At 30.5% G+C, this 19,181-nt stretch overlaps 1 protein-coding gene and 1 pseudogene across 1 annotated transcript in view; both read left to right on the top strand.

Moving 5' to 3' along the window:
* LOC149421187 (lachesin-like) overlaps positions 1-19,181 on the top strand; it is a 214,561-nt gene that overhangs the window by 78,710 nt on the left and 116,670 nt on the right. The window lies entirely within an intron of this gene.
* Positions 12,930-13,078, top strand: LOC149421188 (U4 spliceosomal RNA; annotated as a pseudogene).

Here is a 19,181-nt window from a genome sequence, read left to right as displayed (position 1 = left end):
TCTGACAGATGGTGCTGTTTTAAAGCATATTTTTACCTTTCATATGTGGCATCTATATAATATAGGTATATAAAAACACACGCGTATTCGAATGCAACTTTGTGTTAAAATTTCAAAGTAATCGGTGAAAAACTTTCCGAGGTTTAATATTTTGAACAAACAAACATTTACATCTTCTTTATCAATATTTGTTTAATCCCTTTGTGGCATTCATTCTTTAAGGCGATGCACTGCGTCGTGTAATATTTTAAATTGAGCCGCTATCAATAACAACCCTTACGTAGATGGCGATAAGGTTTAAATTCCCGCTTAACACTATCCGCCTGTTTTGATTTATGCAAGAAAAAAACATGGCCAAAAAGTGCCTTTTATTTTATTTTGTGGATGTTCAGGCATAAATTTTTTTTTTTCGATAATTTTATAAATAACTTAATTTGCCATATTATACAATAAAATTATAACCGAAAATGTGTTCGTAAGTAGGAGATTTTGAACTTTAAAGCAGTTTTCATAGGCCTTAACATTATTTTTTTCTGGGCTTATAAAAAGACTTATCTAAAAAATACTCGATATTTCAAATGCCAAGATGTATTCTACTCCCAGTATTTAATTAAAGCATCTGAAATATTTCTAGGCGACCAAATTTTCAAACCAAAAACACATGATATTGCATTACTACGTATGGCATCGCCTTAAGGCATTTTAAGTACATACTTTGTTTCGATGAAGTAACTTTTGGTTATGAAACATGTCGATATTTATATTTATTTAAATAGTGGGTTAAACAAAAATTTTCTCAGATTTTCTCAAAAGTTCTCATTTAAAAATGAATCGAAATGCCTTGATATGGTTATACGAAAATATATCAGATATTTATGAGTTAAGATTTGGTGTGAAGCACATTGTGTTAACTAATCTTTCTTTAGTCAACGTTTCAGACATCTTATATTAATCATCATGGCATCATCAGACTAAATGTGAGAACTGCCATGATGACGGACATTTCAATACATTATGATTAAAATTTTGTGTTGTTTCACAAAGTGTGCCCTAGAAATAGAGCGAGAAATCATTTTTCACATCTGAAAGCTGACATTTAAATCAAATGGTCACCATGTAAAAACTAGGAAGAATATTTTTCTTTCTTCGACATTTAATTCAGGACTCAATTAACTGTCAATAAAATGGTAGCATCTTTTTCTTTTCTGCTCTATACAAATTTTATTTCAGGCCTATTCAAATATATAAGGTTGGTAACTAATATTTTAAAAATATTTTTTATAACATATTTCGAATTCAAAGTTTGATTGAAGTATGATGTTAATTTTTGCTATATTACTTGAGCCACCGACATCTTCATTAATACAGGACATGCTGTAGAAACTGAACTGACAGTTAGATAAACTACAAGCCAAAAATGTGTATATTCTTGATATATCTTGTATTGTAAGTAATAGGCATTACGAGTCTAGAAACGTTCGATTTCAAGCACAAAAATGGTTTTTATTTATTTTGTTAATAATTTTATAAGAAAACAAAAACATTAATCAAGTTACACTGTCACAGTAAAGTTAATCTTATCTATAATACTATATTTTTTAGGTTGTTTCCTTTACCCTTTCATACATTTCTATAGAAAAAATATTTTTTTTAGTATTAAACATTTATATTTTTTATTAAGGAATTTATTATTTTATTTATATTCTACGCAAGCGAAACGATTGGAAAATCTTCATTTTATTTAAAGCATATTTTTTGGTATTCATAATGTACACCAATTCGTTAAGAAGATTAATCCGGCCGGCGTGGTCTAGTGGTATACGCTTTTGACTACAGATCCGAAGGTCGCGGGTTCGAACCCGGCGTGCGCAAATAAATTTTATTTGATTAATTTGTGTTATTTCACAATTAATTAATTTAAAAATTTAAAAATAATATATAGTAATATATAGTATATTTGCGGCACGTTCCAGAGTGGAAGATACTCTCAGTATAGCCCTGGTGTAAGACCACCATTCAGAATTGAAACGTTGCTTGAAATGGCTTTAGCCGTGTTTGGTGACCAGATCTGAATAGCCAGGTACTTCCCCACCTTCCTCTTCCCCATCTCCCTCCCCTCCCCAATACCCTCAGCCTCACATCATACCCCAATTGGGGATGCCATAGTCTCACTGGCTCCAGACGGGAGCAGTTGGGACTCTTGTGCGGTAATGCTGTAAAAAAAAAAAAAAAAAAAAAAAAAAAAAAAAAAAAAAAAAAAAAAAAAAAAAAAAAAAAAAAAAAAAAAAAAAAAAAAAAAAAAATAGTGATTTAACATTAAGCTTCGGACACGCACTAGGCTTATACTGAACTCTGCTAAACGCAGTGCAAAAAGTAGGAATGATTGTACGTTGCGTTTCTACAGAATAGCCTGTAAATAAAGAGGTGCTTGAGCTCATATAACACACACGCAAAATAATAAAATAAAGTCACATTATTTTATAACAGAAATAAAGAATTTTATTTTTACCTAAGACTGTGCATTCATAAAACGTGTTACTACCTTCAAATAGATATCATCTTTGTCTCAACGATACTCGTGAATTCAAAGGAATGAGTTGTAATAAATTTATTTTATTAACTAACCTATTTAGCAAGCCACCATCTAATACACAAAAGGGTTACGGTCCACGAAACGGCGTCTCAATTTACCTAAAATATGACCGAACTACGTCGGAGCAGCAATGATAATATTGCCAGTAGTTAGGTAAACGCAGTAGAATTCTGGAATGTAAAATTTAATAACTGGAACTCTATATTTGACAGAGTTGCATAAGCTTCTCTTGATTTATGGCGGCAGGGGGCTCTGAGCCCCGCTGGAAACTGGAAAATAAATGAAGATGTGATGAAATCTAAACGATAAAAATGAAAGCAACGGGATTAGGTATAAATGAAAGGAAATATAAATGAAATACGCCCAAAACCAAATGAATTTTTTGGTGTGTGAGTTTTATAAATGGAATTCTGAGAAGTCAAAATGCTTTTAAATACAAATTTCTTTCGCAAATAAATATATTTAAAAAATGGATTTTAGGTTTACCGACGTTTTAAATCGTCGTTCTTCGGGAATAAGTATTTACTTTGATTTTAATAAATAATCTCAGGGTTTATTGTACGAACAGTAGCTATTCCATATTGAATAGACATTTTTTCTTGAGGGTAATGCCTATAAGTGTCTACATGGCTACATGAAAATTTACGGTTCGAAATTAAGCTTTTTATACTGCATAAAGCTGGATTTTTAAACTTCCACGTCTCACTCTATTTTACATCCGTTGTTCAATGCCATACATTCACACCCTTGTTTTTGTTTTAGATTTAATCAATAATCAAACAGCTACAAAATTAGAGGAATAAATAATGTATGTAATGTGTTCCACTTATTGATGTATTATTTAGTCAATGGTTCCACTATTAGAATGCGATAAGCGGTGCCAATAGACGGCATTTAGTTGTTTTAGTTTAGCGTTGGGAGCGTTGGAGGTCAATTTGAGGTAAAGTGAAACCTTTTTTTTCACTTCCTCTCATTTAAATAAAATACGTCAATTACAAAACGCAATATCTAAACTTTAATAAAATTTCTCATTTTTAATGTTACTAGGTATATTTATGTTTGATTTACAACTTTTAAAGAAAATTTTATATTTTTTTATATAATTTTATATCTCTATTTCAAAGGATTTAAGATTTTCAATGAACTACCGACAGATGTTAAAGAAGCTAAAAGCCTTGCTGCTTTTCGTGGGTTATGCCTAAAAACAATAAAATAAATAAGTTTTAGACGTATTGTATTGTCCTTAGTGTCATAGAAATAAGTTATTAGTACTTAGTAAAGGTTTATACTAGAAATAAATATGTAATTTTTTATAATTAAAAAAAAATAAACAAAAATAACAACACCAACGCACAGGCTTTGGCTTTTGTTTTTTTTTTGCTTTGGCTAAGTACCTTAATTTTTTTTATAGCTGTTTCAATATCAGAATAAAAAAATGTGATGAAATATCCTTAATAATGAGATTAAAAGAATTTCGCATTCTCAGACTATAAAAATATTACCATTTGTTATTTCGGCTACTGGCATTATACTAAGCTCTCTCATTCAAAATTTAGACGTATTAGATCTGTCAAAGAATTTATATATAAAAATGCGAAAATCAGTCATTTCAAATACATGTAGGATTACGAAAGATTTTTTTAAATATTTATATTGAGGGATCAGTAGGATTAATAGGCACTGTTAGGAGTTCTACCAAGCCGAACCCTCTGATATGAAAATATCTGGAGTCGGTGAATTATTTTCCCATTTGATCTCTGGTGAGTTGACGTGTTGTTCTTGTATTGTTTTGTATTTATTATGCTTATATAATGCACTTGCATAATGTGGATTGAATAGATGATCATTTGTGGAAAAGTGTGTGAAGGGCTTAGTTTTTCCCGTGGGGAAGATTTAACCCGGACATAAAGTCGGAAAATAAAAAATAAAAAACTCTTTTATCGAATTTATAAAATATTCGGCTGCTGTGATGTGAAATTATTAAAATATTTAGCGACTTCTATTTATAGAATAGGCAATTCGGCAGAGACCGTTAGCACTTTAACGATTTACGGCAGGTCTAATGCCAATATCCTCCAGCTTTAACAAACTTTAATTTTACGCCACTCAAAATATTAAATGAAAACGCGCGCCCTTTCGCCGCGGCCAATCGTCTCAAGTTATGAAGCATAAAAATGTGATGGTGTTTTTTGACGTCCCCATCATCTTTACGCCGGCGCTTTGGCAAATATGGTGCAATTTTATTAGACTTTTCTGCCAGTTCGTCAAAGGCTTAAATCTTTAGTGTGCACGTACAGTTCATGAATTTACTGATTCATGAGCCATTGAGTGCCTTGTTAGTGAGATGAACTGTAAATAATTAGCGTTGGCTTTATGAGGGACGCAGTACGAGGTGCCCTTGCGAATAAGGAAGATATTCAGTACAAATTTTTGTTGAGCAAAATTTTGTTTTATGCAGAGTAATCTAGGAAGTTTGGAATGTTATTCTAGTGCCAAATTTATGTTATTATTCAAGCAGCCTGACCATTAAAACAAACTTATCTCATGAGGTACATTTATTAATGATTTTTAAATATAGGCTCATTACCTACGTATTATTACTAAATTATAATTTTTATTTTATTTTATTGTATTGGGGAAAGAAATAATTTTACAATTTCATAGAAATAATTACATTCTACATGTTGCATGAACCAGTGAAGTTTCCACATAATATTCATGTTACATACAGAAAAAATAAAAACACCTTGATCAACACAATGAAAAAAGATATAATATAATTTATATGCGCCCTTGAGGTGATGTTTCACTAAAACGGCGCTATATAAATTGTCCAAATATTAAAGGATAAGAAATTATTATGAAAACATAATTATTGGCCTGAAACACCCATACAAAATGAAAATATGTAAAAAAATATTACAGGAATCGAAAAAGAAACCTTCCAATTGCCGGTCAGATGCACTAGCCACTATGCTAGACCCCTTGTTTTAAACTACCAAATAATTCAACAAATAATAGTATTTTATTCAACAATTTTTTATTTTTTTATGAATTTTTATTTAAGGTTATCAACAAAATCATGTGCGCTGCCCGACTCACTATACAATATCTGTTCTGAGCCGAGTAGCAGTATAGTTACATATATTTTGTAGAAAAATCAGGCTTAATAAAAAAACAAAAGAATACAAAAAATAATGTAGATGTAAAATTTTACATGCATTTATAAAAACAAAAAAAATGAACAAACTTTAGTGTAACAGAAAAAATGCAACAAAAAAAAGAGATAGAAAAAGAGTATGCAATATATGGGAGACACATTTGAAACATTTTTGCTTACTAGATTTTCTTATAGATCACCTGGAAACACCCAACTTTATTTGTGAGAAAAACATTGTTAAATCCGTCGAGATAAAAATATCTTAATTTAACGGTCAAATTTTTTAACTTAATAATTTTTTTCAAAGCTAAAATTATATTTGCAATTCAGTGATTATTTCAATTAATATTGATGTTTTAGGCTATTAATTAAAGTTTATAATAATGTATTGTTCTTCTATATATTTGAATTAAGTTGATACCAAGACTTCAAATCTTAAGTAGAAAAGAGTTGTTTTCTTTTATGCAGAAGTCGCAAGTAATGTGTCAAAATGCTGAGAGTGGAAATCTGGGAGGTGAAACTCCAGAGTTGCTGTCACTTAACAAAGAAATTGGGATACACATAAAAATTTTAGCCGACAGTGACAAAGATCTCACGGAGAAGGCGGGAAGAAATAATTATTTCCTAGAATGTAAGGTTATCTGACAGTTGTACCTTTAGCCCGGTAGCATTCATTGGTCGTATGAACAGAAAATTTATGTTTATATATCGTGCTCAATGACATCATTAATAAGTTTTTTAGAGAACATACCAATGAGGTCGAGGGGTGAGGCCCTCGACTAGCAAGTTGATAGTCGTGGATTCTAATCCCGGCGTGTAAGGTCACCATTTGGAATTGGCCCATTTGGTGACAAGATCTGAACATTCCATGTATTTTCCCACCTTCCTCCTTCCCATCTCATTCCCCTCCATACTATCTTCAGCCTCACAACATACCTCAATTGGGGATGTCATATTCTCACTAACTCTGGACCGTTTGAAGCTGATGGACCTGCTTCTATCTCCGGGTCTCTTTTAATTGGACAACTCTTGGTGTCCTATCTTTTAGCGGTTCATTCAAAACGACCAGAACATCGCAATATTTGGGACTTATAAATCTATCAATTGTTCTTATCTAATTTATTCTTGAGCACAACAGTAATAACACAAATAACTTACTAAAATTTAAGAATTTTCTAATTTATCTGTACACAGCTGAAAAAAAATATAATTCTTGGTATTCTCAAAATAATATTAGAGTTTATTTCAAAAATCAAATCGTATTCAATTACTTTCAATAACAAAACGAATTGTTGACGTAATTAAAGTAAAGTTTTAATTTCCGTAGCGCAATGAAGCAGCAGAGTTTTCAAACTGTTTCAATGTTGAATAAATAAGCTCGTTTGAGTTTTGAGTAGTTAATAAATACAGAATTTTAGGAGAATAAATATTATTCGAAGTTGAGTGAAGATACCTCGAAGATAGATGTCAGAGTTTTGAGTGGCGGGGCTCACTCCACTCGCTTCTGGGCTCCTGATATTATTAAAGCTAAAGGTTTGGCTTGTCTAGTGCTTGCTCAAGGCAACGCGCAACGGAGCCTTTACCCGGGAAATATTTCCTTTTATTTATTAATCGCGTGATTTTTAAGCAATTTTTTAAAAAGCAAATCCAAGAATTTATAAATTTATTAGTTTACATGCGCAAGCTCATTTTTTTATTGGAAGGAGTGGCTTTTAGAAAAGATTTCGCAAAATCCACTTTCATAAATATATTATTCATTTTGCCACATTTCTGAATGTTTGTAAATTTTTTCAGGGAATATGAACAATTCATAAAATTGTGTTGAATTTTAAGGTCTGTGAAGGTTCAATTTAAGTTCCGTTATTATATCATTATTGGTCAGTGGTTTCACAAAACTGAAATACTATCAGAACATGAATAGAACCTTCACACAACTTGAAAATCATCTTTGAAATTTGATGAATTGTTCAAATTCTCTAAAACAACCGATCTTTAAAGTTGAATTTCTGAAGGTATTCTTGGGATAAACGTCTTAATCTGTCTTATTCAAATTAAAAATATTGATATATTTACAAGATAACTGTACAAAAATGGTTAAAACGTTAGAAAGTATTTTTTTTATATTTAAGTACATACGCTGCTCGTAACATATACAGAATATTTTTATTTATTTATTGTTATTAAGTTTAATTTGTTCAACTCCATTGAAGTTTATTTAGAAACAAGTTCTGCTGTGTGCCTTCTAAAAGCAATATCAAACAGTTTGATAATGTACGACAGGGGAAGACAAAACAGCTAATACGCGTATAATATTATGCAGCGGAACTAATTTATAAATTGAGCGTTTTATTTACTGAATTGAATAAAAATATTTAATCCATTGAGAAGATTAATATGAAACAGAAATATCAGAAAAATAATAAAAATATTCATACTAGACTTGTAGAAAAGGTAAATAGATATTGCAAATTAAAATAAAGATTAATATATTTATCCAAGACACTATCTAGATTGGGTTTCATTAGGTTAACAGTTTTCATTTGCAGTTAATCATACATAAACGTAGCAACCAGTAAAAAATGAAGATAATGTTGGTAGTTCTTAGTCAAATTAGCTAAATGGTAAAGCAAAACCCCGACATGACTAATATCCTGGGTTCGACCGAATCTTTTTCTGATATTTATATTTCACATTTGTCGCTTGAGATTCATCAATATTGTCTTCAAACATTTCATATTACATGGAGTAGGTTTTACACATAGTAATATTTTTAAATATGTCTGAAAAAACTTTAAAACATATACAGCGTGTTAAGAGACAAATTAAATTATAAATATCTGAAATTATTTTCAGAAAATATGCTTAAGAAATTTTGTGTCTTCAGGTACGTTTTTTACAGAAACAAAGAAAAAAAATTATATACGTCGTCCCTGGTCATTCTGCCGAGTAACCAACCAACCCCACACTCCGACCCTAAGAGGAAGCTACAAGCCAAAAATGTGTATATTCTTGGTATACCTTATATATTGTGGGTAATATGCATTAAAATCGCTTGACAAACGGAGTCTGAAAACGTTCGATTTCAAGCACAAAACTGTTTTTTTTATTATTCATTTTGTAAATAATTTGATAAGAAAGCAAAAAAGAAATCAAGTGAAACTGTCACAGATAATCATAGCTATAATACTGTATTTTTTAAGTTGTTTCCTTTACACGTTCATACATTTCTAATTGAAAAAAAAAATTTAGTTTTTTATATTTATATTTTTTATTGAGTAACTCATTATTTTATTTGTATTCTACTTAAGCGAAACGATAGGAAAAACTTCAATTTATCTAAAGCATAATTTTTGGCATTCATAATGCACACCAATTCGTTATAAAGATGAATCAAAATAGTGATTTAGCATTAAGCTTCGCCTCAAATACATACTGATTTTTTTACGTTTTAATGAAAAAATGTCAACTACACGTTTTCCTGAATAATTTCAGGAATCACTGGTTAAATTAAGTCAGGTACTTACTTCTCTGGTATATTAACATAGAGGGCCTTACTAATAAAAACCTTACACAACTGATCTTCAGTGTCACAACATTCCCCAATTTGGATATATTGTGAGACTGAAGATAGTGGGGAGAGGAAGGAAATGGAGTTTATATTCAAATCCGATCACCAAACACGGCTAAACTCATTTCAAGCAACCTGAATGGTGGTGTTACATCGGGGTGATACTGATAGTATAGTACCTGATATTATTCATGAAAGACGAATATTATTCATTGTGAAATGACACAATTCAACCCAACAAAACATGAAGGGATTTGAAACCGTGACCTCCGGATTTGTAGTCGAGAGCCTTAATGCTCGACCACAGAGACCGTCAAGGTTTATTTTATAATTTATTAGTGAGGGGGAATATATTTAATGAAATAGGTCAATTTATATACGAACCCACGAGAAGACTTTGTATATCTGAGAGCTTATTTACACATTTAAAAAAACGCCTTTATAAAAATTCAATTACCAAATTGAATATGCCCCAATCCCTCGTGAACTTTAAGCGCCATGAAGTGGACTCGTTGCAGAATTAGAACAAATATCGAGTGACTGTATTAAGCCATCTCTGCAATGATTCCGATAAAATAAAGTGAGGTTTGAATAAGCCTCCCTTTGCTGAATTACCCTCCTTATCGAAGGACCTTCATCATCCCACAGAAGGTCTGACTCCTTCCCCTAAATAAGAATTCTCGGGTATTTCGGAAATCCCTTCATCCAGTCAAATAAATTCCAGTGTTTTAAATCGAATTCTCCGATGATTGTTTGTGAAAGCGCGTGCTTATTAATGAATTAAATTATCCAATCAGTTGAGATAATGGTTTCACTATCGTTGATGAGCAGGAGATGATCAATTATCAACATTATTTTATTTGAATGTAATTACAAGAGGTGTATTTAATTTATTATTAATTAACTTGTTCGATTTCAGGGTACAATATCTTTTAACCCCTCCGGCGTTTGAGGGTCATACATGACGGGCGTCCATGTTTTATTTAAAAAAAAACTTTTTTTTATCATGTGAAAACACATAATTTTTTGACGTTAGAAATATAAATAATAATTCTTTCCACCGTGCCCTAAATATATATATATATATATATATATATATATATATATATATATATATATATATATATATATATACTGGAAGCCATTAATAAAATCCTAAAAATAATCAAAATGAATAATTCATATTTCGCGCCGCTATAACAACAATCGGCTTAACTTATATTTTATTATATGAACGAGATAAAAGTTTTCTTCCAAATTCTCCAAATAAAACGAATTTGTTTTCGAAATATCGAGTTCTCTCAATTTTTATATGATTGGAGTAAAAAATTAAGTAAAAATGTGGTTAGCGTTTTTGATAACATTTTTCACGTTCGATATTAAAATTTTATTATATTTAAATTGTAATGTTTATTTTAAATGCATATACTGGAAAGATAAATTTATACTGTTTCTAATACAGTTTTTATTTTTACTGAAAATTAAAATATAAGATGTTTATGGCGCATTTGAAATAAAAATAAAATTGCTCACATTTCATGTGTTGAATGTACTGAAGGGTTAACTTGATTTATTTTAGGGTATTATATTTTTTATTTAAAATGATGAACTAATGTTAAGGAGACAAGATTTTTTATGTACCTATGGCATAAAGAATGATATATTATTTTAGAGCAATAATAATTATTAAAAAAAATAATATTTGACAAGCTAAACATAATTTCACCAATAAATGAAGATATAATATCTCTCGACGCCAGCCGGAATTTGAACCTGCGACCTCCGGAATGCTAGTCGAGAGCCTTACCCCTCGACCACGAAGACTTGACTGTGCAGATATACGGAGAATTGGGTTGAATCAGATTTGTGTATACACTCAATATCGCCCTGGTGAACGACCACAATTCATTGAAAATCTAAAGGTTGCTTGAAATCGCTTTAGATGAGTTTTGTGACCAGATCTGGAGCGCCTGGTTCTTTCCAACCTTCTTTTATCCAATTTTCCTCTCTTCCCCATTCCCTTCACGCCCGCAACGTACCCCAGTTGGGGCTGCCATAATCCCACTGGCTCCTGATTGGAAATTCTGATTCTCGTGAGGTATTCACGTAGTAAGTAATTAGAGAGCTCCCACACTGTTTTTGTATTTTTATTAAAAGCGTTTAACGAAAAGCTTCACAAATATATGTTCATGTATCTTGATGAATAAGTAAAGATAATGGATGCGCTCTATAAACAAACAATGAATATAAAAACAATAATTTCATGAAGCAAAAGACAAGAAGTCTTAATGGTTACCTTTTATTTTAACGCCATTCCATGGTAGAGGAATAACAAATTAAATTAATTGTATGTGAAGTTCTATTTTTACAAGAAAAATATTCAAAACAATAGCTTTGGTAGTTTTTAAAGCACTGCTGAGTTAGAAAGTGTTGTTTTGTATCGCATTTTAATTCTATGCCGCGTTTCGAAAACTGTAACGGTTTTTTTTTGAAAATAACAGATGGCGCCACTTCCATTTACAAAGTCTTAAACTGTACAATCATTAGATAATAATAATATCAGATCATTCTACTATTGAAAGCTCTTGAATATATCAATTTTAAAAAGTTTTTGTCAAAGGAAATGGAGTGACTAACCTATGGAAAAAACAACATTTTCGACTATTATAATTTTGTTTATATTTTATATATATAAAACAGTATATTGGTTACAGTGACGAAACAATAAGAAACCCCAGTGAAAAGAATATATTCATATAGATCAAACGCAGATTTACTCAGAATGACTGATACTATGAAGAGTATGAAATGATTACTATGTACATTATAACATATTTTATATTAATTATGTTTTACATTATTTTTTTAAGAAATTTATTAGTAATAATAATAAGCGCTGATTCTGAATAAATAAGTTTAATTGTATATTATTCTACATAGAATTTATAAATCATCATAAAAAAATAAAACACGTTGGTACGACTGCATCTGCTGATTCTGACAACACAACCAGCCTACGTCAGTAGTTTATCTATACCCTACAATCTCTACATTTGGACCCATGAAACTGTTGTTTGTATTAAAAAAAGATTTCATTGTTGTTGTTTCAATTTTTGTGGAATTGAAAAATTAATTAGGCGCTCATAATAAATAATATTTAAAAAAAATAATAAAAAATAAATGATAAAAATTGATATACAATTAATCGACAGTGATAGATGTATTATTTATAAAGGAAGTTTTGAGGTAAGTGTTTATTTATTTATTTATACGCCCATCGGGCTTTTACATACATAGTTCATAAAAAAAATAATATTCTGAAGATTGCAAGTTCACAAAAGTAATAGTAAAAATACATATAACCATATCCATTTGACATATTATAACAGCAAGTAAATAGTACAAAAATAAGAATATTCCTACTCCTAAGTTATACAGACTTAAATTAGTTAATAAGAAATGTAAATTTTAAATGTAAATGCTAGGTAGTGGCAGCAGTAACATGATACAATACGACACATAATGAGTTAGAAATTTAACGAAATAATTATTGTTAGTGTTAAAATCAAAACACAATAATATTTATATGGTAATTTGCTTACATAATTAACTTTGCGCAGTTGCGATATCGTAACCAATGAAGTTTATCCGAGGTGCGATTATTGCTAGTTGAAAACTTTAAATATGATATTACCACTGTTGATTATAATAATTATAACATAAAGGAAAAATTTTTGTACATCATATACACCCGTAAATTATTTATTAGGTGTGATCATGGAAGTATTTAAAAAAAGAGACTTGAGTTCCTTATATTTAGCCATTAAATATATCATATTGGGTACCAACGATACGTTTCCTTGTCTTAATAATCCAACTACGTAAGTACCGTGTATCATGTTTAGTGGATAAACGTGAATTTCACTCTAGAACACCCTCAAAGGGTAAACGCCAAGAAACATTTTTTAAAAATCAAGCCTGTTTTTTAAGCATAATCGACAAACTCGTACCGAAAAAATACTACAACAATAACTACATGATATAGATTAATGTATTTGTATATTTAAAAATAATCTTTGAATTTTACTGAAATTGTGCAAACTTACGCATAATTCAAACAGTGTGTTTATTTATATATAATCTCCTCGAAAAATAATTTTACTAACTTCGTAAGTTGCGAAAATAATGTTTTCTTGTTAGTTCCACGGCAATATCATTACGTATCAAGGAAACTTCGACCTGATTTTTTCACAAACTTTCCGACCGATTCTATGAAAGTTTTTAATGCCAACTTGATGATTTAAAAACATTGTAATTTTTGTAATTGGTGGACACTTTAAAGTACCCCGGGAAACTTAATCTGTTTCTGAAAGTTTCACTGAAAGTGCTGGTCTTCTTAATAAAGTCTGCAAGTTTATATAAGTTGGAGCCCAGAATGACATTGTTCCGGCTTCTTCCGATAAAGTTCCCACTTAGGAACTTGCATTTGGAGATTTTCACTTGGGGACTTTTAAGATCCATTTTAAGGGACAGCTACATCCATTGACGTCTTCTGTGGTCGAGGGGTAAGTCTCTCTACTAGCAAGCCAATGGTCGTGTATTCAAATCCCGGCGTGCAAATGTAAATTTTATTTCACAAATTACTCATTTCAAATAATATATAGTATATTTGCGGGACGTTCCAGAGTGGAAGATACGCCCTGGTGTAAGGTCACCATTCGAAATTAGCCAGGTACTTCCCCATCTTCCTCTTCCCCATCTCCTTCCCAACCCCACTACCTTGAGCCTCACAGCATATCCCAACTGGTGATGCCATAGTCTCACTGGCTCCAGACGGTTGGGAGCAGTTGGAACTCCTTTGCGATTTCACACACATAAAAAAAATCGACTTTGTCCAAAGTTGCCATGGAAAATATTCGACAAATAAACATAGATTTTTTCTGGTTTATTTGAACTAACCTCGATGTTACACACATATTACAAAAACTCACACACAAACACGCATTTAACCTTTTCGTAGTTTCGTACGCGTACATAAATATTTGAAAATTCATAAAGTTTTTAGATTTTTTCCTTATTATTGGCTATATATAATAAAAATTGTCGGTATTCGTGTTCCAATAGCTGGCAACACTGGTTTTGCATGCAATTTCTATGTTCTTGGTTTTCTGTAGTATATTTAATTATAAAATAACAAGCCCAAACTCGTGAAAAGTCAAAGGATATTTCAATACCAATTTTTAAACAGAAACTTAAGATAATTTTCTTTTAACATAGTACATTATAGGCAGTTACTATATCGCTTGCCTGAAATTGTTCAAACAAACAGTTACAATTTTGAAAAATAACCTAAAATTTAAAGCGAATCCTAGTTCTAGAGTTAACTGGCAAATTAATATTTTAAATTTGAAGGAAATCAAACCTTTTACTTACTTTAAATACGTAATAACGATAACCAGTGGCAGTTTTTTTTTCTGTTTTTATAACTTGATGAATAAAACGAATAAAATTATTAATTTATATGAAACTAGCTAACGTGTACCCGGCGTTAATGGGGGTTATCCTTAGTATGTATACATATACCATTACCAACTTTTCTATGCCCTTTTAAGATATACAATTCCGTAATACACCATTTTGATGTATCTCATAAGGTTTAGACAGCGTTAGCGATGTATATTTTTATATATTGCTAAATGCCTGAAAATATATTTTTACGAACTTTATTACAAAACATCGACTTTTATCTACTTTATATAATTAAAATATAAACGTATTATATATTTAAACCTTCCGGAAAAAAAATTCTAAATGATAGTGACAACCTTATCAAAATTCGTTGCTTAGTTTAGAAGAAATAAGCGCACAAACAGACAGACGCGGATAGCGAATCTATTTTATACTATTTAAAGATGAGATCAAAATAATTGTGTGCCTGGTTTTTTATGAAAATAATACGTTTGAGAGTACATTATTGTAAGTAGGATAAATATTTTGACGCCAGAAATTTGAATTGTAAGAATTTATCAGATAATTGGTTAAAAGCACGCGTGGACTGTGGAGCGCGTGGGTAATTTAAATAAATTTCTACCTTTCAGGACTATCTAAATTTTACTGCTAATTTCGCCTAACATTTATAACCTTCAAAGAAAGCGTTCAAAAAAACACAAAGCTAATTTTATGAATTAACTTTATATAAATCATTTCTAAAGATCAAATACATTATATTATTTCTAACGTGTTTTATCTCTCTCAGAAAATGTAATTAATATCTAAAAGCATTAAATTTTGTATTGCTCAATTTTCCCCACATGCAAAATGTTTTTGAAATATTTTCCTTTTGTGGTTTTTACGATTCTTCCGTTTACTTTTTACAATGACATTATAAAAATACAAGACACGTTATATTCCTACCAACTGTACAAAAAATGTAGCACCGCTTATGAAAAGGATAGCCAATCAAAGAATATGTGTGTACGAATGAAGAAGCTATACAAAGTATATACATTTTTCTCAGTTCAAAGATACCGCGCGCGTTGCCTCGGTAATATATATTCCTATATTAATAAATGTATATAGTCTGACCATATTTTTTTTTATATTAACTCCACACAGGAGGGGCCCTGAAGAAAATAATTTCCCTCAGGGCCTATGTCATCTTTGGGGATGCTGTGAGTAGGGTCTTTTTGTGGAGAGGAAGGAACACGGGTCTTGAAGAGTCCCATGTTGTAGGAGGGAGGAAACACAGAGGCCGGCATATAAGTATTTAAAAAATATTTTTATATTAGGTTAAATATTTAGATTTTTGTCACAAATAATTGCAAAATTTCTTTGCGGCACCTATTTTATATAAATAATAATAACGCCAATGACGTTTCAATATTAAGAAATATTGTCTAACAAAATGAAGATAAAATGTGGCAAGTAAAAAATAAACAGTAAATTCTTAATTCAAACCTTGTTCATGTATTAAAAGGTAGACATTCAAATAAAATATGTATATGAACGAAGTAAATGATGATGTAATTCTTTGAGAAATACTTAGTTTTTAGTTTTAATAATTTACGTGTATTTACAAATGAAATATTATTCCATGGCTTTTTCTAGTGTTTGCTGTGTAATGTAAACACGTTCTCGCCATATACATATAATGGCATTGTGGCACTTTTCGTACAATTTAATTAGAGGTGGCACATGTAAGGACGCGACGCGTGTCAATTTAGTACTAAAACTATGAAATCGAAAGCACGACAATTAGCGTTTCTTTGGCTTGCCACTTTGTGAGATCTACAACGCATCTATATGTACTGTAACGTCATTGAATAAAACGCTTTGTTTTAGTTACTGATTTAATATGTTAACGTGTTTCGGAATCCTTTGTTTCTTCTTTAGGATAGTTGCAAAGTTAAAAAAACGGTGGTTATTAATAGTGTTTTCTTATTATATGAAAGTAATTAATATCAACATTTTTTACAAGCCATAAAAAACAGGTCGCATGTTTACCAATCTGCTTGTCATAAAAAATATCCAAATAGGTTTCACATTTTCGTAACAAGATCTTGTTGGTCTTCTTTTTTCAAAACCGAAAAGGACATTAGAAAAAGACATCAGATTTTATAAATAACCTATACCCTACATAAAACAATTCGGTGAGAATTCGATCGAACCATTAAAATTAAACAATTCGATAGTTTATAGCTTTTGAACAGTACGAAAGTGGAACAAATAATCGTACATTTTGAAGCTTACGTTTAGTTTTTTAGGATTAGCGGTTAGACCATTCTAACACATTGTCAAAACCAATATTTGATTCGTCTTTGAAAGGAAATTGACCCTTCACTCAAATGTTACGTCAATCAACATGTAAAATCGATTTCCTTTCAAATTTACGTACGTTCAAATCATAAAACACAAAGCTTGATTTGCTTAGAAAAAATATAATCATCATTATATTTTTGTAATTCTCACAATTTATTATTTTAAATATAGAACATATAAAACATTTATAATATTATTGCAAAAATACAAAGTTAATGGCATAAGAACAAAAAGGTGAATATGTTTTTAGTATTTTGACACCAATGAAGAGAACTATTAAGATAATGATAATGATGTAGGAGTAATGATATTTTTATATATGGTTCGAAATGAAGTGACTGCATTTTGTTAATGAGTGTTCAGATTTTAAATACATTTTTTTTTTCTTGAATAATTAAGGAAGACTATAAAAATAATACAAATAACTGTGCATTTGTTGTGTGATAAAATAGAGGGATTTGGATGTTATATTTATGTTTCAATAATGAATTAAGTTTTAATTGTTTCAATGTTTTATCTTTGAAAACTCTTAATATTTAGTCTTTTTATTGATGTGTTCAATTTTTGGCCCTTGAAAATTATGAACAATGTTGCTGAAGGAATGGTAGGTTGTTTATTTCAAAATTACTTTCATAATTAGTCTCCCCATCCAATAATTCCATACTGAATTGATGAATGGACTAACGGGTAATAACCTTTTTTTAATTATTTAATAACTCAAGAATATTTCTTATATATAAGTTCTTAATGTTTTTTTATAAAAAATAGTTAGGATTTCTTGAAATTATCTCGTCTTACTAACAATTCTATTTCCTATATCTATGTCTAAAATATAATTCAATTTAAGTTTGCATTTGATGTGTCTATAAATATATTTTAACGTTCCGTTTCCGTTTCAAAATGGTGGCCGTATTGGATACTGTCTTTTTTAACCCGCCAGATTTCGAATGGGCGTAGATCCTTCTACACGGAAAAAACTTAGTAATATAAAATATTTATTAAAAATCTCTTAAAATTATTCTTAATCCTGTTAAAAACGGGACTGCAGGCCCTCAAGGAAAGAATTTGATTGGGGTTTCATGTTAAACTTTTAGTAAAAACGGAATGTATTAACGCGACGTTGGAACACTTGTTCATAAAAATCGTTGTATTTTCACATTTCATCACTATATATCAACAGGGCAAACGCACATGCATGAACACGTGTTCCGATATATTCGGAAAGTACTAACATTTCATTAGAAAACGGCCTCCTGTCACGTTTTAATAAATCAGCAATACTCATTTTTCTCGCTTTCAAATTGGAATAATCAATATTATGGAACCAAATAAATTTTGGTTTTGATTTATTAAATAAGAGAAAATTATTAATTAACAGTAGTCTATACTTCGTTACAGCTGAAAGTGATTGGCCACCGCCATCTTTATCAATACAGGCCGTGCTGTAGAAAATGAACTGACAGTTAAAAATAATGTTTTCGAAATTGTGCACATCTAAAATCAAGTTATGAGGAGCCACTGGTGATGCTTAATTACCGGTAACAACGTTCCTTTTTCCTGCATGATTGTTTTTTTTTTTAAATTATTATTGATTGCTCATTTAAATTGGACGTTAAATACAGAATTTTCCAATAAGAGGTGTTATTTTGAATTGCCCGCTATTTCGGTAGATAATAAACTGTTATTTTTGAAGCTGTTATTTTTTGACATTTGACAAGTGAAAACAACACCATTAATAATAATGGAACGATACACGCTTCAACAACGCATTGAAATTATTAAAATTCACTTGAGTGAATCAAATGCAAATCATCTTGAGTGATGAGGCCTATTTCTACCTCGGTGGCTTCGTCAACAAGCAAAATTGTCACTTCTGGGGTTCGGAAAACCCAAGAGTTATTGTTAAAAAGCCTCTTTATCCTCGACGTGTGACTGTTTGGTGCAGTTTATGGTCCGGCGGAGTCATTAGACCTTACTTTTTTGAAAATGAGGCTGGAACAACAGTTACGGTGAATAGATTGCGCTATCAAGAGATGATTTAT

The sequence above is a fragment of the Hesperophylax consimilis genome, chromosome 9 (genome assembly GCF_061612785.1).
Source record: "Hesperophylax consimilis isolate HC1 chromosome 9, BYU_Hcon_1.0, whole genome shotgun sequence".
Classification (NCBI taxonomy): domain Eukaryota; kingdom Metazoa; phylum Arthropoda; class Insecta; order Trichoptera; family Limnephilidae; genus Hesperophylax; species Hesperophylax consimilis.
Note: the sequence above shows the minus strand (reverse complement) of the source record. Positions and strands in the feature narration are given on the sequence as shown.